The sequence below is a fragment of the Macaca mulatta genome, chromosome 17 (genome assembly GCF_049350105.2).
Source record: "Macaca mulatta isolate MMU2019108-1 chromosome 17, T2T-MMU8v2.0, whole genome shotgun sequence".
NCBI lineage: Eukaryota > Metazoa > Chordata > Mammalia > Primates > Cercopithecidae > Macaca > Macaca mulatta.
The window spans coordinates 30,775,322-30,792,362 of record NC_133422.1 but is presented as its reverse complement, the minus strand read 5'-3'; the positions used below and the strand labels follow the sequence as shown (position 1 = coordinate 30,792,362).

Sequence of the window (17,041 nt, the reverse complement as noted above, 5' to 3'; positions counted from 1 at the left end):
GGGATTGAATAAGATGGCTCATATAAAGCGCTTAGTTCTGTACCTGCCATGGTTACTAAATGGTGGAGCTAAGAAAACAGAAAGATCTTGCGACAGAAGGGTCACAGACTCTGAGAACTAATTAGATGTGAAAGAATAATACAAAAGAAGAATGGAAAAGGTAACACCAAGTCTGCAAACCTGCCTTCCATATTATGGTTCTGCCTTTAACAAGAATATGGAAGCTGACAGAAAGACGCCTGCTTGAAAAGAGGCTAGACAGCAATGGCAAAGGAATCCATCTCTTAGCACGTTGATTGAGAACTTAGTGTTTTGCCGACAGGACGAAGCCTAAATTTGTTAGCCAGGCCCTTGAGGTACTTCGTAACCCTGTCCCAACCTGCCTGTCCAGCCTCAGCTCTTACCACTCCCTGAAAGACACCTGATTTTGGAGTCAGAGCCAGCTGCATGGTGTCCCGCGAACACACTGTGTTATTTTGAGCCTTGTTGTTTTAGCACACTGCATTCTCTTTGCTTGGAATGTCCCAATCATCCTCCCTCAACTTCAACTCCCCATTTAAGACTCAGTTTACATATTTTCTCCTCAATGAAGCCCCTTCCCCACTCCTCCCAAGTAGAGTTACTCCCTCCCTCTTCGGGGTTCCCACAGAATTCTCTTCATGCCTCTCTGATAGATCACATTTTATTCTAATTTTCTCTTTGTATCTTTCTCTATACGGTCCCAGACACTAAGGACAATGGTTTAGTCGTCCTTGTGTTGCCAATGCCTAACATTTTCTGGCACAGAGACAATACTTCACAGGCTCCTTGTCGAACACCCAGAATATTTATTTCTGTATTTAGTTAGAGATAAAAGGGTATGACTATCAGGTAATGAATCTGATTCAACAATTCACACACAAAAGTCAGTCTTGGTTATTATTTGTTAATGTGTCAAGCAATAATTGGTGTCCATTCCACTTCCTAGCTCCTAAAGGCCAGAGTTTGGGTTTAACTCACTTACTACCAACAGGAGTTTGCAACAACAGGTACAGTAAAGTATTTTAAATCCTTTTTAAGGTGCTGCTTTGATGTAACCAAAGCAGCTTTGCTAGGATGCTGAAGAGACCCTGGCTGGGGATCCTGCTATGAGGGGCCAAATCAGCAACCTTGGTTAGGTTTCTCTGTAAATCTCTCTCCAGCTCTGATCCCCATAACTCAACCAAGTCACCTTTCCCAAACAGAAACTCCTAATGAAAAGAAATATTTCCTTCATATCTTCCCAAGTTAGGCTTAAGTACAAGGTCCCAGAGGAACATAGCCATTAGACCAAAATTTAGTAATTTGATTTTCCATTGACCTCAGCAATTATTCTTTTATATTTTACCAAATGGATTTTAGAGATTTTTGTTTTTAATTCATTTTGAATAAATAATACAGTTCTATGACTCAAAAATTCAGAAGTGTACAGTGTCAATTCTCTCAACCGTTTTCTCCTAGCCATCCAGATTCTCTATCCCTGGGCCACCAACACTGTGACTTACCGCTGCATTCTTCCAGGGACATTTTATGCATATTAGGAAATTTTTTTTCTTTTACTGCCTTTTGCATAAAACGTAAAGGAACACATATGTGTTCTTTTTTTTCACTAAACAATTTATGTCTTACAGATCTTCTCATATCAATATCTATCAATACATATCTTTTTTCCTGGCTGTGTGGCATTCCATTGCATGGGTGGACTGTAATCTGTTAAGCCAGTTCCCTATTGATGGGCCTTTAGGTTTTTCCCAATCTTTTCTGTTTTACAAACAATTCAGCAGTCCTTTTAAACCTCCCTCCAAGTTTCCTACCCAGCTTTTGCCTACGTTTCAAAATATCCTGTCACTCTTATCTCACAGAGAAAACAGAGGCCATTAGATTGAAATTCCATCAGTTGCCTGCCTGTCATCAATTGCCTGCCACCTTGTACTTTATATTCCTTCAAACCAGGGTGTGGTTCTCCGAATGAGCCATGTTCTCTCTTGCCTCTGTCGCTTTCCATATGCCATTCGCACTCCCACTATCATTGGTTTGCCCAGGAAACCTCTAGTAACCTTTCAAAATCAAGCACGGATATCATGCCACCGGGAGTTAATCAGTTGCTGCTGTGTATTATGACTGAACCTTGTTCCCCTCCCACTGTTGTACTCACTATGCTGGTTTAAAATTTGTGTCCGAGTCTATGTTCTCATAAGTCTGTGAGCACCTTGAAAGCTAATTCATATCAAGATGCCCAGCACTTAGTAAAGTCTGGTAATGGAAGCTATTCAACAAATATTTGTTGAATAAATGAATAAATAATGTGGAGATATAAACATAGGCTGTAATGACAGGTATTTGCAGAACAGTAGAATGCGTCTTCAACCTTGCAGGCTGTGTTGGAAACAGAATTGGACCAGAAAGCAAGAGACCCGGGGCTAGTTCATAGAAACAGGAAACTCTCCCAACATGTTCATTGCTGTATCCTCCGTGCCTAGAAGAAGGGCTGGCTCTTGACTGGTGCTGGCCAAGAACAAAGCTTTGTGTTATATTTGGATTTGAATCTGCTAATGATGAGCTTTATTGCAAACAGTTCGTAAAGAGAAAGTTAAAATCAGAAGGGCTATAACTCTTGGACTACCAGGAGAACATATGCAATACCCAGTCATGGATAAGTTATTATAATGCCAGTGAACTTCTTAAGTTGAACAAGTACAACCAATTGACTTCTACAAACATATTTTATAGATTAAATCACACATATTCTATAGCCACGGGTTTTTCCAGGTTTGGTGCTAATCACATATTTTCTCTGGGAAATGAAACAAAACCTGAATGTTAATCTTAGGTCAAGTGGGGCTCTTGGCTCCTTCCCTGTGCACATTAATGAGAGCAATAGTATGACCATCAGAGCCTGAGCCACCATAGATTTAAATTGAAACAAGCCCTTTACCAAACCTGGCCTGTCCCCAGCCTGCTGTGGTCACCTGAATGCAAATATGCCCCTGCCCTCTCTTCCTTGTCTTATTGAACAATAGTAACATACATGATAATGTCAGTTCTCCATCAATTTATGAAAACAAGATTCTTTCATCCTAATGCTTCTGATCCAATACAGTGACTCAGAGATTGTTTTTCAACTAAGACCAAATCAAAGCTTTAGCTTTACAATTTTTATTTCTACAGTGTTCAATAAATATTTGTTGATTGACTGAATGAGTATTTTGCCATTAATTAACTCTGTAACCTTGGAACAGTTTCATTTAATTTTTCTATGCCTCATTATTCTCATCTATATAATTGAGTTTAAGTTATATTTTTCAAATTATTTTGATGGTTTAAACCCTTCCTTCAAAGTAAATCTTAAGGCCAGGCTTGGTGGCTCACACTTGTAATCCCAGCACTTTGGGAGGCTGAGGCGGGTGGATCACTTGAGGCCAGGAGTTCGAGACCAGCCTGGCTAACATTGTGAAAATCTGTCTCTATTAAAAATACAAAAATCAGCTGGGCGTGGTGGCACACACCTGTAATCCCAGCTATTTGGGAGGCTGAGGCAGGAGAATCACTTGAACCTAGGAAGGGGAGGTGGTAGTGAGTCAAGATTGCACCATTGCACTCCAGCCTGGGCAACAGAGCCAGACTCTGTCTCAAAAAAAAAAAAAAAAAAAAAAGGAAACGAAAAAGAAAATCTTAAGCAGAATCTAGCATTTAGAGCAGAGAAAAGTGAGGCTGCTCTAGATGAAATAGGTTTCGGGGTCCTAAGACTCCTCTTTTCCCACACCCATTTCTGCTCCCGAGCTACTTTGCTGAACCCACAGGACCCTCTGAAGTACCATTTGTACAAGCACTGGACTGAATAGAAATACAAATATAAATAGCATTGACTCTCAGACTTGTAAAAACAAAACAAAACAAAACAAAAAAATTACAATCAACTGGATGCAGAGAGTCCCAACCTGCAGCCTCTTAATTCTTAGGAATTAAGATTAACCACCCAGACAAATTAATCTGGTTTCTTTGCCTTGGAGGGTATTACATCAACTCAACCAATGTCAATTGATTTTTTAATGCTAAGCTGAATTGGAAATTATATATATATATATGATAAATTAACAATGAACATGACTATACTAATAATAAGCAATGAACATGAGAACATGAACAAACTACTAATGAATATATTTTAGTAGACACAATTTCTCAACATATGAAAATGGGGGGAGGAATAAAGGGAATCTTTGGGGAGTGAAAAGGTTGAGAATCACAATGAATTCCTTTCTCTTTCTCTTCATACAAATAAAATGGGCCAGAGAAAAGTGAAATGGCTTGCCTAAGCCTTCACAGCTTACTTAGTGGCAGATTCTGCACTGGGACGTGGAACTTGTAATTTCCAGCCCAGTGCTCTTTCACTGACCATGTTGTTTCTTTATAAGGTTAGAACTTTACCTTTATGTATCTGGAATCCATGATCAGAATGCTACAGAATGATAAAACATCCACATTATCTCAGCATTCATTATCTGAGTCCCTGAAGTCTGAAGCAGTATAGGAGACTAAAAGTCATCATAACCTAGAAATGTTTATTTATCAAATGACTGCTTATAAAAGCCACTCAAACAGTCATATCCATTAAATATTAGCTTTGCTTCCTTCCTTCTAGGAGCAACTTTTTTGTTAGGTAGGTATCTAGCTGGTGACTGGATTTTTATACAGAGTGGCAATACAGTACAACTACAGTGCAAATCAAACACACTGTATTTGTACTGTATTGCCAATGTGCATAAAGCAAATCTTGCAAATGGTATAGGATTTTATAGGATTAATAAAAGAAAGTTGAATGTTTAGTCCACAGTGAAAGAGGGAGAAAAACATAGCTGATATTGTTATCGAGTAAAAGGGGCTCACTGTCCAATGCACTAGAAGCCCATGCTATGACACCATGTTTTTGAGAAAAGAAAAGCTTTGTATTGAAAGTCAATCCCAAGGAGACAGAAGTCAAGCTCAAATCTGTCTCCCTGTACTGGCTTCAAAGCAGTATTTTTATTAGAAAAGTTTCAGGGGGTGGATTCTGAGATTAGCAGGTGATTGGTGGAAGGAAAGCAAAAGTCTGGAAAGTCTTTGGGCATGCTCAGTTATCTCTTCATGCTATCTCATGTGTCACATGTGCAAATTCAGGGGGAGTTGGTATGAAACATACGGTGGAAATTCAGGCTGTGCTGTCAGCAAGCTCCTTCTGCACCGACTCCAGTTGGTCATATTGGTTCCAAAGGATTTCAGCCATTTCTTTTATGTGATAAGCAGAGGGCGTTTCAGCTTTTCAGCAGGTTGTTTCTTTTTTTAGTCTGTCATCCTGCAAAGTCAAGAATTTGTTAGTCATTGGTTTCTTTAACTCTTTTGGGCATAGTTTCAGTATTGAAGAGGTAGACAAGGGCCAAATTAGGGAGGCCTTACGGGTTTCACTAATGGTTTTCATTCAGATTGTCTTTTAAGCAGAAGAACTGATCATCAGATTCACCTTTAAAATTTTCATTTTGAAATTGGCAAATACAATAAAATATATAATCTGGCAATTGTATTTCTATGATTCTATCTCATAGATGCATATCCACATGTAGAAACAACACATGTATAAGGTTATTTATTGCTGTATTATTTGTAAGAGCAAAAAATGGATATGACTCCCATATTCAGCAAAAGGGGCCTGGTTAAATAAACAATGGTATGACATGCAGCTGTCAAAACAAATAAGGAAGCTCTCTATGTAGTGATACATATGGAAAGAGCTTTAGGACATATGGCAAGGGAAAGAAAGCAAGATGTAGAACAGTGTATATGGTAGGCTATCTTTTGTGTAATAAGGTGGGAGAAAATATATTTGAATATGCTTGTAATTGCCTTAAAAACCCAAGGAGGATTTTAAAAGTATATGGATGGAAGGGATATCATTGGAGGGAGGGTAGGGGTGAGAAGTGCAGGAGTGAATGCAAGACTTCTCTGAACATCTCTTTTTACAGTGTGTGAAATTTTGAACCTTGTCAATGTAGTAGTTAATACAAACAAATCCATTTAAAAATCACTCTGGCAGCTCTAAGGAGAGTAGATTGTAGGGAAATAGAGTAGAAGCTGGAGCCCATTTAGGAAGTCACCAAAGTAGTTCAGGCAAGGGCTGAAGGTGGCTGGCAATTACTTGGAGGTAGCAATGGAGCTGGTGAGAAATGGTGAGTTCAGGGGTGTGGTGCCAACTGGACTTGCTGGTGGATATAGTGTGTGAGAGAAAAAAAGAAATAAAGAATAATTCCTAGATATTTGTCTTCAGCAACTGGAGGAGAAGAGAAGTTAGAGTGAAGGTAGGAAGAGAGTGCAAGGAAAACAGAATCAAGGTTTCTGTTCTGGACACATTTTTAATACTGGCATGCCTCTTAGGTGTCGAAGTAAACATGTCTACAACTAGAGAAACATCAAGGAGGATAATGACAGCAGAGATGTTTCCAAAAATAATGAGTTCAAAATTAAAGGACTGAGAGCCCCTGGGAAAAGTTCATAAAATCCTCGAACATTTTTGTCAAAATGTCCATCTTCACTATCATGCTGTACAAATAAACTATAAAGTGAAGAATGTCATTTGGGCTATTATAAAATTTCATTGGAAAAATTACATCCCCAAATTCCAATCCATTTATTCTTAGTTCTAGGAATAAGTATCTAGATATCATTATAGCCTACATTTCATTACATATGAAATATAATAAACATGATTTCACAATTTGTATTGCATTTTTCAAGATAAAGTTTGAATGCAAGCTTTCCCACTATTTCCTATGAAATATAAGTGGCCTTTTTGATATCCTGAACAAAATGCAAAAGGACTGCTATAGTTTGAGTGTGTCCCCTCCAAAATTTGGGTGTTGAAACATAATGGCTCATGTGATGGCATTAAGAGTTGGTGCATTTAAAAGATGATTAGTCTATAAAGGCTCCTCCCCTCAAGAATGGAATTAAGGAACTCATAAAAGAGGTTTCACGTAGCCTTCGGCCCTCTTGTCCTTCCCTTCAGAAGATGCAGCAAAAGAGCACAGTCTTGGAAGCAGAGAACCTGCCCCTTACCAGACAACAAACCTGCCAGAGGCTTGATGTTGGACTTCTCAACCTCTGGAATTGCGAAAAATAAACTTCTGTGCTTTATAAATTACAGGACAGAATCTTGCAGTGGCCAAAACACAGGGAAACAGATGCAACATAAACATTTTCTCTTTAACAACAAGTTCACATCTTTATTAACAGAATACCTTTCTACATTTCCTAAATTCATAATGGCAGGAGGTGGAGAGTAATAATTTTTCTTATTTTACTGCCCTAGAAGTTAAATAAGTATTACTTGGTAAAAAACGCAAAACTGCTCTCTTAAGAATTCTGCCTGAAACTACTAATTTTTCTTTTGTGCATTTATCCTGAGTAGGACAGGCTTTGGAAATGTCCCACTGTTAATACAAGCAGAGACTTACTGGTTGTAGTGTTTGCTGTGATGCCCAATGTGGTAGTCAGCTGGGGTGGCTATAACAAATTTCTATAGACTGGGTGGTTAAAACAACAAACATTGATTTCTCATGGTTCTGGAAGCTGGAAGTTTGAGATCAAGGTGCTGGTATGGTCAGGTTCTGGTGAGCACTCTCTTCCTGGTTACGTCCTCACAAGGCCTTTGCTTGGTCCTCGCGTGCAGAGAGAGAGAGAGAGAGTATGTGTTCTTGTCTACTCCTCTTTTATAAGGGCATTAATCTCATCACAGGGGCTTCACCCTCATAACTTAATTTAAACCTAATTACCTTTCAAAGCCTCATTTCCAAATACCACCACACTGAGGATTAGGGTTTCAACATATACATTTTGGAAGAACACAAACATTTGGTCCATCGCATAGCACCCAGCCCAGATTCCCCTTCAGGCTGGAGACCCTCTTACTCTCTGGTGCAGAGAGTGTTGGCTGCTGACAGGTTACAACTGAGGCCTCCCAAAGACTTGCCTTCGATGAAGGAAGTGGCCTCTCCCAAGGTCTCCTATCCATAGGGGTGAGGGGGTGGCTGCAACAGGCGTGGGAGATGCAAAGACCCAGTCCTCTTGACTCAATTCCACACAACCTGAATGAGCCATCCCACCTCCTGAGCGCCCCTCCCCAAGAGGTCACCTCAGGCCAAACTCTGCCACTGTCCTACTTCCTCATGCCCTCACAAATGTTTTCCCAATAGACTCCTGCACACAACTCTCTGTCTCAGAATCTACTTCCTGGGGAACCCAACCTAAGACAGTAGAAGACCTCATTAATAGCATATTCAAGCAATCAATAATCAAACGATGCAGATTTCTCTATATTTTGTGTAGGTTAAGCCACAGTGCAAAAAAAGCAAACATGGTGGATAATGCTCAAAATACAGAATACATGATCAGACACTCCCAGGGCTTGCTGTATGCACTTTGCATATATCACACATACATTCATGGAAGAGAAATATCTTAGGTCTGTTTGGTACCATATGATTTTGGCTGTCGCAGGAAGTAGTCTCTTTGCTCATTATAACTGATCTCTGAATTCATCACCATAAGAGACTACCAAGTTTTGATCCCATTATGCTAGAATTTATTTTTGTTTCTTAAAGATGTATAACAACAGGGAGCCCAGCTTCAGGCAGAGTATAGTTGGAAAAAATGGAGAGTAAATAAAATGAGTTTGCCACTTCAGCAGAGCTCCTTAAGAATTCCTCAGTGTGGATTCTGTGGCTGCATCTAAAATACAGGCCTTTGATGCTGAGTTGATTTATCATACACGTAACAATTCCTAGATCATAGATCCTTTCTACTAATTCGTTTCCATCATCGAAACTTATTGAGGCTTCACTTTTTGAGATTCTTTACAACAACTTAAAAAAAGATAACATTAAAACATTAATGGTATGTTTAATAGCAAGTTATTGATGAAGTAAGTTATGATGTATCCATACTATAAATATCATGCATCCTTTTTTTTTTTTTTTTCTGAGACAGGGCCTTGCTCTATCACGCAGGCTGGAGTGCAGTGGTGCAAACACAGCTCACTGCACTCTCCACTTTCATGCATCTATTACATAATATTTTAATGGTGTGCTTATTGGCATGGACTATATTTATTATATATTGGTAAGTTAAATTATAAAATGAAAAAATAGTTAAAAATTTATAAATTCTATAAACAACATTTTGGCAAAAGTATGGAAGTAAATAAATCACCATGATATGTGGTTTATGACTTACAGGTAATATTTATTTTCATTTATCTTATTTACATCTTTCTACAATTATGTAATAAAAATTAGTTAGACATTTAAATAATGCTGTGGAAGTAGAAATTCGCAAAGTATGTTCAGACTTTTCCCTTATGCCACTTGGGTAGCTGTAGCTCAGTGTTTGGCAAAGTCAAAAGTATTTTTACATAGCACCAACATAGCCTAGCTTACATTCAGAGATTCAATTACAAAGAGGATCTGTCTTCAGGATTCTCCTATTTTTGATGGTTATTTCCCCATTATTTCCTTTTCAGTCTTTGAATTTTGTCATTCTTGTTGAAAGGTTTTTTTTGTTTTGTTTTGAGACAGGCTCTCATTCTGTCACTGAGGCTGGAGTTGCATTGGCACCATCATGGCTCACTGCAGCCTCTATCTCCCCAGGTTCAGGCGAGTCTCCCACCTCAGCCTCCTGAATAGCTGGGACTACAGGCGTGTGCCACCACTCCCGGCTAATTTTCTTTTGTATTTTTGTAGAGACAAGGTTTCATCATGTTGCCCAGGCTGGCCTTGAACTCCTGAGCTCAAGCGATCTGTCTGCCTTGGCCTCTCAAAGAGCTGGGATTACAGACGTGAACCTTTGCACCATGCCGAAAGTCATTTTTACTACATAATTGTAGAAAGATGTAAATAAGATAAATGAAAAAGAAAAATTATCCATAATTCATAAAGCATATATCATGGTAATTTATTTGCTTTCATACTTTTGCCAAAATAATGCATATAGATTTTATAATTTTTAACTATATTTCTCATTTTATAATTTAACTTACCAAAATATAACAAATATAGTCCATGCCATAAGCACACCATTAAAATATTATGTAATAGATGCATAAAGGTGGAGAATTGGCCAGGTGTGGTGGCTCACACCTATAATGCCAGCACTTTGGGAGGCCGAGGCAGGCAAATCAAGAGGTCAGGAGTTCGAGACCAGCCTGAACAACATCGTGAAACCCCATCTCTACTAAAAATACAAAAAATTAGCTGGGCGTGGTGGAGGGCACCTATAACCACAGCTACTCAGGAGGCTAAGGCAAGAGAATCGCTTGATCCCAGGAGGCGGAGGTTACAGTGAGCCAAGATCACGCCACTGCACTCCAGCCTGGGTGATAGTGTGAGACTCCACATTGTCACAGTACTGATTTTTCTTTCACGAAGAATCAATATTGTGAAAATGGCCATACTGCCCAAAGTAATTTATAGATTCAATGTTATCTCCATCAAACTACCACTGACTTTCTTCACAGAATTGGAAAAAACTACTTTAAATTTCATATGGAGCCAAAAAAAGAGCCGAGATAGCCAAGACAATGATAAGCAAAAAGAACAAAGCTGGAGGCATCACATTACCTGACTTCAAACTATACTACAAGGCTACAGTAACCAAAATAGCATGGTACTGGTACCAAGACAGATATATAGACCAATGGAACAGAACAGAGGCCTCAGAAATAACACCACACATCTACAACCACGTGGTCTTTGACAAACCTGACAAAAACAGGCAATGGGGAAAGGATTCCCTATTTAATAAATGATATTGGGAAAATTGGCTAGCCATATGCAAAAAGCTGAAACTGGATCCCTTCCTTACACCTTATACAAAAATTAACTCAAGATGGATTAATGACTTAAACACGAGATCTAACACCATAAAAACCCTAGAAGAAAACCTAGGCAATGCCATTCAGGACATAGGCATAGACAAAGACTTCATGACTAAAACACCAAAAGCAACAGCAACAAAAGCCAAAATTGACAAATGGGATCTAATTAAACTAAAGAGCTTCTGCACAGCAAAATAAACTATCATTAGAGTGAACAGGCAACCTACAGAATGGGAGAAAATCTTTGCAATCTATCCTTCTGACAAAGGGCTAACACCCAGAATCTACAAAGAACTTAAACAAATTTACAAGAAAAAAAAAACCCATCAAAAAGTGGGCAGAGTATATGAACAGACACTTCTCAAAAGAAGACATTTATGCAACCAACAGACATATTAAAAAAAAGCTCATCATTACTCATCTTCAGAGAAATGCAAATCAAATCTACAATGAGATACCATCTCATGCCAGTTAAAAGGGCGATCTTTAAAAGGTCAGGAAACAACATGCTGGAGAGGATGTGGAGAAACACGAACGCTTTTACACTGTTGGTGGGAGTGTAAATTAGTTCAACCATGGTGGAAGACAGTGTGGCGATTCCTCAAGGATCTAGAACTAGAAATATCATTTGACCCAGGGATCCCATTACTGGGTATATACCCAAACGACTGTAAATCATGCTACTATAAAGACACAAGCACACGTACGTTTATTGTGGCACTGTTCACAATAGCAAAGCCTTGGAACCAACCCAAATGCCCATCAGTGATAGACTGGATTAAGAAAATGTGGCACATATACACCATGGAATACTATGCAGCCATAAAAAAGGATGAGTTCATGTCTTTGCAGGGACATGGATGAAGCTGGAAACCATCATTCTCAGCAAACTAACACAAGAACAGAAAACCAAGCACGGCACGTTCTCACTCATAAGTGGGAGTTGAACAATGAGAACGCATGGATACAGGGCGGGGAACATCACACACTGGGCCTGTTGGGTGGTGGGGAGCAGGGGAAGGGATAGCATTAGGATAAATACCTAATGTAGATGACGGGTTGATGGGTGCAGCAAACCACCATGACACATGTACACCTATGTAACAAACCTGCATATTGTGCACATGTACCCCAGAACTTAAAATACAATAAAAAAAAAGAAAAAGGTGGAGACCACAGTGAGCCATGTTTGCACCACTGCACTCCAGCATGGGTGACAGAGCAAGAACCTGTCTCAAAAAAAAAAAAAAAAAAAAAAAAAAAAGCATGTTATTTTATAGTATGGATACATCATAACTTATTTTGTCAATAACTTGCTCTTAAACATATTGTTAATGTTTTAATGTTAACTTTTTTTTATTTATATAAACAGTGCATCAGTGGACATCCCTGTGAATAAATCTGTGTATACTTAGCTGGTTATTTCCCTAGAACAAATTCTTAGACGTGGGATTTCTAGATCCAAGAGTATGTACATATTTAAGATTTTTAAAAACACTCATTGCTAAATTGTTTCCATTTATATTCCCACCAGCAGTAGTTGAGAACACCCTTTCCCCACACCCTTATCACCCTGAATACATAATTATTTTTCATCTTAGCTAGTGAAATAGATGAAAAGCAAGATCTTGGTTTTGGATGCATTTCTTTGATTTCTAGTAAGCCTGAATTTTTAAATAAAATGCATATTGGCTATGCATATTGCTTTTTTTGTGAATTGTCTTTTCATGTCCTCTGAACATAAAATATTGAATGCTAATATTTCTCTGATTGAGTTTTAAGAGCTCTGTCTACATATTTATCATATATGTAAAATTACATATAATCTAATGAGTTTTTCTCCAATTTTTCTTAACTTTAAATTTGATTTTCTGGGCACAAAGAGTTTTCAAGTAGTCAAACGTATAACATTTTTTATTTATAATTCTACCTATGTTGCATTGCTTAAAAAAAGACATTCTGTACCCGACATCTAAGATAATGATCTAACAGGAAACTATACTTTCTCTCAGCAATTTATGGATTCATTAAAAACAAATTTTATTTAAATATTTAACCTACTAAACTTTTGATTATAGCTCTGAGATGGGACTCTAATTTTAGTTTTTCCCATTATTTGGCAATTCCAACATTTACAAAATAATCCATTCCTTTCTCTTCTCAATCGAAATGCTGTCTTTAATAAATAAAAATTCTTCAGTAAATTAAAATCAGTTCTGGACTTTTTATTTTAATTGCCTGTTTTGTCTGTGAGTTCTATACCTGTACAATACTTTTAATTAAATTAATTATAATGCATTTTGATATCTGATATGACTTATCTCTTCTTTATATTTTTAAAAATTATATTTTATGTTTAGCTGTACTCTTCTTTGTCAAAATGTCCATTATTCTTACACATTTATTCCTGAATATTTCTAAAATATCAATTTTGGCACATTTCCCCTTTTCCTCCACCTCCCAGATTTTTGGGGGGATTTTCATTGAGATACCATTTAATTTATATTTGAATTTAGGAAGAACTTACTTATTACAATATTAAAATGTTCAGAAACAGAGTTTATCCTTCCGTTTATTTATGTCTTTATGACTCTCGGTCAGGATTTGTAGATTCTTTGCACAGGCCTACCACATTTCATGTTCAGTTCATTCTTTTATTTATTTGTTTGAGATAGAATCTTGCTCTGTCCCCCAAGTTGGAGTGCAGTGGTGTAATCATAACTCTCTGCAGCCTCAAACTTCTGGGTTCAAGCGATCCTTCCACCTCAGCCTCCCAGTTAATTAAAAATTTTTTGTGTGTGAAGATGAGGTCTTGTTGTTGACCAGGCTGGTCTTGAACTCATGGGCTCAAGCGACCCTCCTGCCTCAGCCTCCCTATTATTCCAATTTTTTTTTTAAAAAAAACAAGTTCTTATTCATAAATTATATGGTGCTTTTGACCCTGCATAAAGAGAAAATTAATTTCTTTCAATCTGAAATAGTTTTATTTCGAAAGTAAATCAACTAGTAAACTTGAATAGCTGGTTCACAAATACCATGCAAATTTCAAAAAGTCAAAATGTTAATAGTATACACAATGAAATAAAATCTCCTTTCACCCTGCTCCCTGGCCACCATGTTCTTCTCCCTGCAAGCAACTGCTGTATTCTGTTAGAGCAGAGTTTTAAAAACAAACAAATTTTAAAAGTATATACCTGTATAATACACACACACACACACAGGGAGACAGATATATGAAATATATGCAGTATATACAAAAATATATCTATGTGAACAAAACAATGTGCTAAGTACTTTTAAGGAGTCAAATGGAAGGCTAAGACCTGAGAAGGAGTCTGGGAGTCTGTTCAAAAACAGAGAGAGAAGCAGATGAAAAAACTCTGGTACTTTTCCAATATTGTCAGTTACCAGTTTATTTAAACTCCAAATGCATTTTCTCACCAAGTTACAGCAAAAGATAAATCTAGAATCCATGCCACATTAACTGCACAAAATATAAATGTCCACCACCTAAGCTTTCCCCTGCGTCAGATGGCAAATAAGATAGGAACCACACATTCCTGGGAGGCAACAGATCAAGAGCACAAAATGACAAATCAAATTTCTGTACCAAAATGTACTAAGCTTCTTCAATTAGATGGGATAAGCTTAAATAAATCAAAACCATGGCACAAAAATAACTTAAAAGCCGTTCCCCAGATAAATTTGTATTATGCTGTAAACAACTCAGAGCAGCCGCTCAGAATGGTGGTGTGTAAAGCTGGCGAGCTAGCTGACTGGTGCAAGCCGGCAGCTTTCATAGTCACTGTAGTTCAGCCCAAGGGTGGGGGGAAGTGGAGGAACTGATGAAGCTCTGGGCAGTGGAGGCAGATGGGAGAGGAATAGTAGGGGATTGAGGGGGAGAGGGGGTTATAGGGAAGGGGGAGGTGCTGATTCAAGCAAACCAAACTCACAAAAGGCTGATTTATAAACAGAAATGCCATTTGTTCATTAACCAGCACAGGGGGATTAGAGGAGTGTTTTATTCACTCTGCAGAAAAACCTAATGTGCTGTCCCATTCTGCAATAGAGTATACTTACTCTGCGTGATCAGGGTACTCCTGGTCAATAAATACAGCCCTCTATTCCCTGGGCAATGCTGGGAAAACCCTGATATATGTTATCCTGTGGTCTCGACTCTTTTTGTCTTTTCATTCCAGTCCCTTCTGTTAACATATCATTCCTCCAGATATGGACCACGATAATATCATGTGGACCAGACTCACTTTACAGCGTACTCTCCAGTCCAAGTTTCCTGAAGTCTTCCCTCTCTCCTCAGTCTCTTGGTGGGGGCCTTACTAGATTGCTGGGAGGTAAGAGTAATAAAATGTGACAGTCAACTGTTCTAGTTCTGAGCTCCACAGGCTTTGTTCCAATCTTCACCTGGCCATGTGCCAGCTGGGTAACCTCAAGTAGTTCTTTAACTTTTCTCTTCCTTGTCTATGAAAATGGGAATGATAAATAGTACCAACCTCAGCAAGTCACTGTGAAGATTAAAGGAGCTAATTCATTGCTGAACACCTAGCGCTGTGCCTAGTGTATGTAGAACACTCAAAAGTTGTTGGCCATTAGTGTTATGGCTACTCCTATCTACTTCTGTTTATTTGCAGTTGTTTCTGCTCAGGAAGAATAAACTATTTTTAACCCTTTGCCCAAATTAGGAAAAAGAAATTGAAACATCAAATGAGAGACCAGTTTGACCTGATGGTGAAAAGTCTGAAACTTATTCCATGTTTTAAAGAAATGCAATTGTATTGCTTCCAAATGTGAATATATTGCACTCCAAATACATGGAGAATAAGAAAATAAATAAATTTGTTTAAAGGTAGAGTAAGTTAAAAAAGAAAAGGAGAGAGAACTTAATGTAAAAATACAATTTACAATAAGCAAGTGTTTCTGGAGCAGCTAGTATCTACCTGCTTCCATTCTTGCCTTTCTGAAATCTATTTGCAAAACAGCAGTCAAAATAATCTTCTAAAGGATCAAGTTCGATCATGTCACTTCTCTGTTCAGAATCTTCCCACCTCATTCAAAGTAAAAACCAACGTCTTCATAATACTCTACAAAGCTTATATAACCTGCTCACCCCCACTCCTCGGCACCTCCTATGACTTTATCTCTTAACTCTCTCCCTCTTACTCATTCTGCAAACTGGACTGTTCTGTCACTTAACTTGCCAGGCATTCCTGCCTTACAACCTTGGTATTTATGGTGTCCTCTGCCTGGAGTCCTCCTCTCCTTCAAAGTCATATCTCCTGCATGGCTTACTCAAATACCACCTTCCCTGACCACCCTACTTAAAGTTCTAACTTCCTCCCCACTCCCATTACTCAGTAGTTTTCTTCCCACCTCTATTTTCTCTATAGCATTTCACTATCTAACTTACTGTATATTTATTGATGTATTTTGTTTATAATCTCTCTCACTTCACCCTCTCTGTAATAAAAGCTCCACATGACAGGGGTTTTGGTACATTGTGTCCACTGCTACATCCCTAGTCCCTAGGATAGTGGCAGAGTGAGAGCATTATTTGTGGAATAGATGAATGAATTCATGAATGATGCTAGGTGCTTTTACATCTCAGTTATATCTTTTGATAAAGGTTTGATTTTCATAATAATATGCCACTAAATGGCAGCTGTTATTATAATCATGGATTTTTATAGAGGCCGAGGTGGGCAGATCACCTGAGGTCAGGAGTTCGAGATCAGTCTAGCCAATATGGTGAAACCCCATTTCTACTAAAAATATAAAAAAATTAGCTGGGTAAAAATACAAAAAAATTAGCTGGGCATGGTGGTGGGCGCCTGTATTCCCAGCTACTTGGGAGGCTTAGGCAGGAGAATCGCTTGAACCTGAGAGGCAGAGGTTCAGTGCAGTGAGCCAAGATTATGCCACTGCACTCCAGCCTGGGTGACAAGAGGGAAACTCCGTCTCAAGAAAAGAAAAAAAAAGGATTAAAAGCGTCTTTAATTTCTTGAAGCTGGATTTTGAAAATCACTGTTTAACATGTGGATGTCTTTTAAAGGCATTGGACATAAGATTAACAATCAGAGGAAGAAGCTGTTTTGAACTTTTTACTCA

At 38.3% G+C, this 17,041-nt stretch overlaps 1 long non-coding RNA gene and 1 other non-coding gene across 2 annotated transcripts in view; both read right to left on the bottom strand.

Annotated features, from left to right (window-relative positions):
- Positions 1-4,158: 4,158 nt before the first annotated feature.
- LOC144336145 (uncharacterized) overlaps positions 4,159-17,041 on the bottom strand; it is a 96,884-nt gene continuing 84,001 nt past the window's right edge. The window contains exon 4 of the long non-coding RNA XR_013407650.1: positions 4,159-5,350. This is a non-coding gene — a long non-coding RNA (uncharacterized LOC144336145). The remainder of the gene's footprint in view (positions 5,351-17,041) is intronic.
- MIR4703 (microRNA mir-4703) lies at positions 4,714-4,774 on the bottom strand. The gene has a single exon (NR_128347.1). It is a non-coding gene; the product is annotated as a microRNA mir-4703 (primary transcript).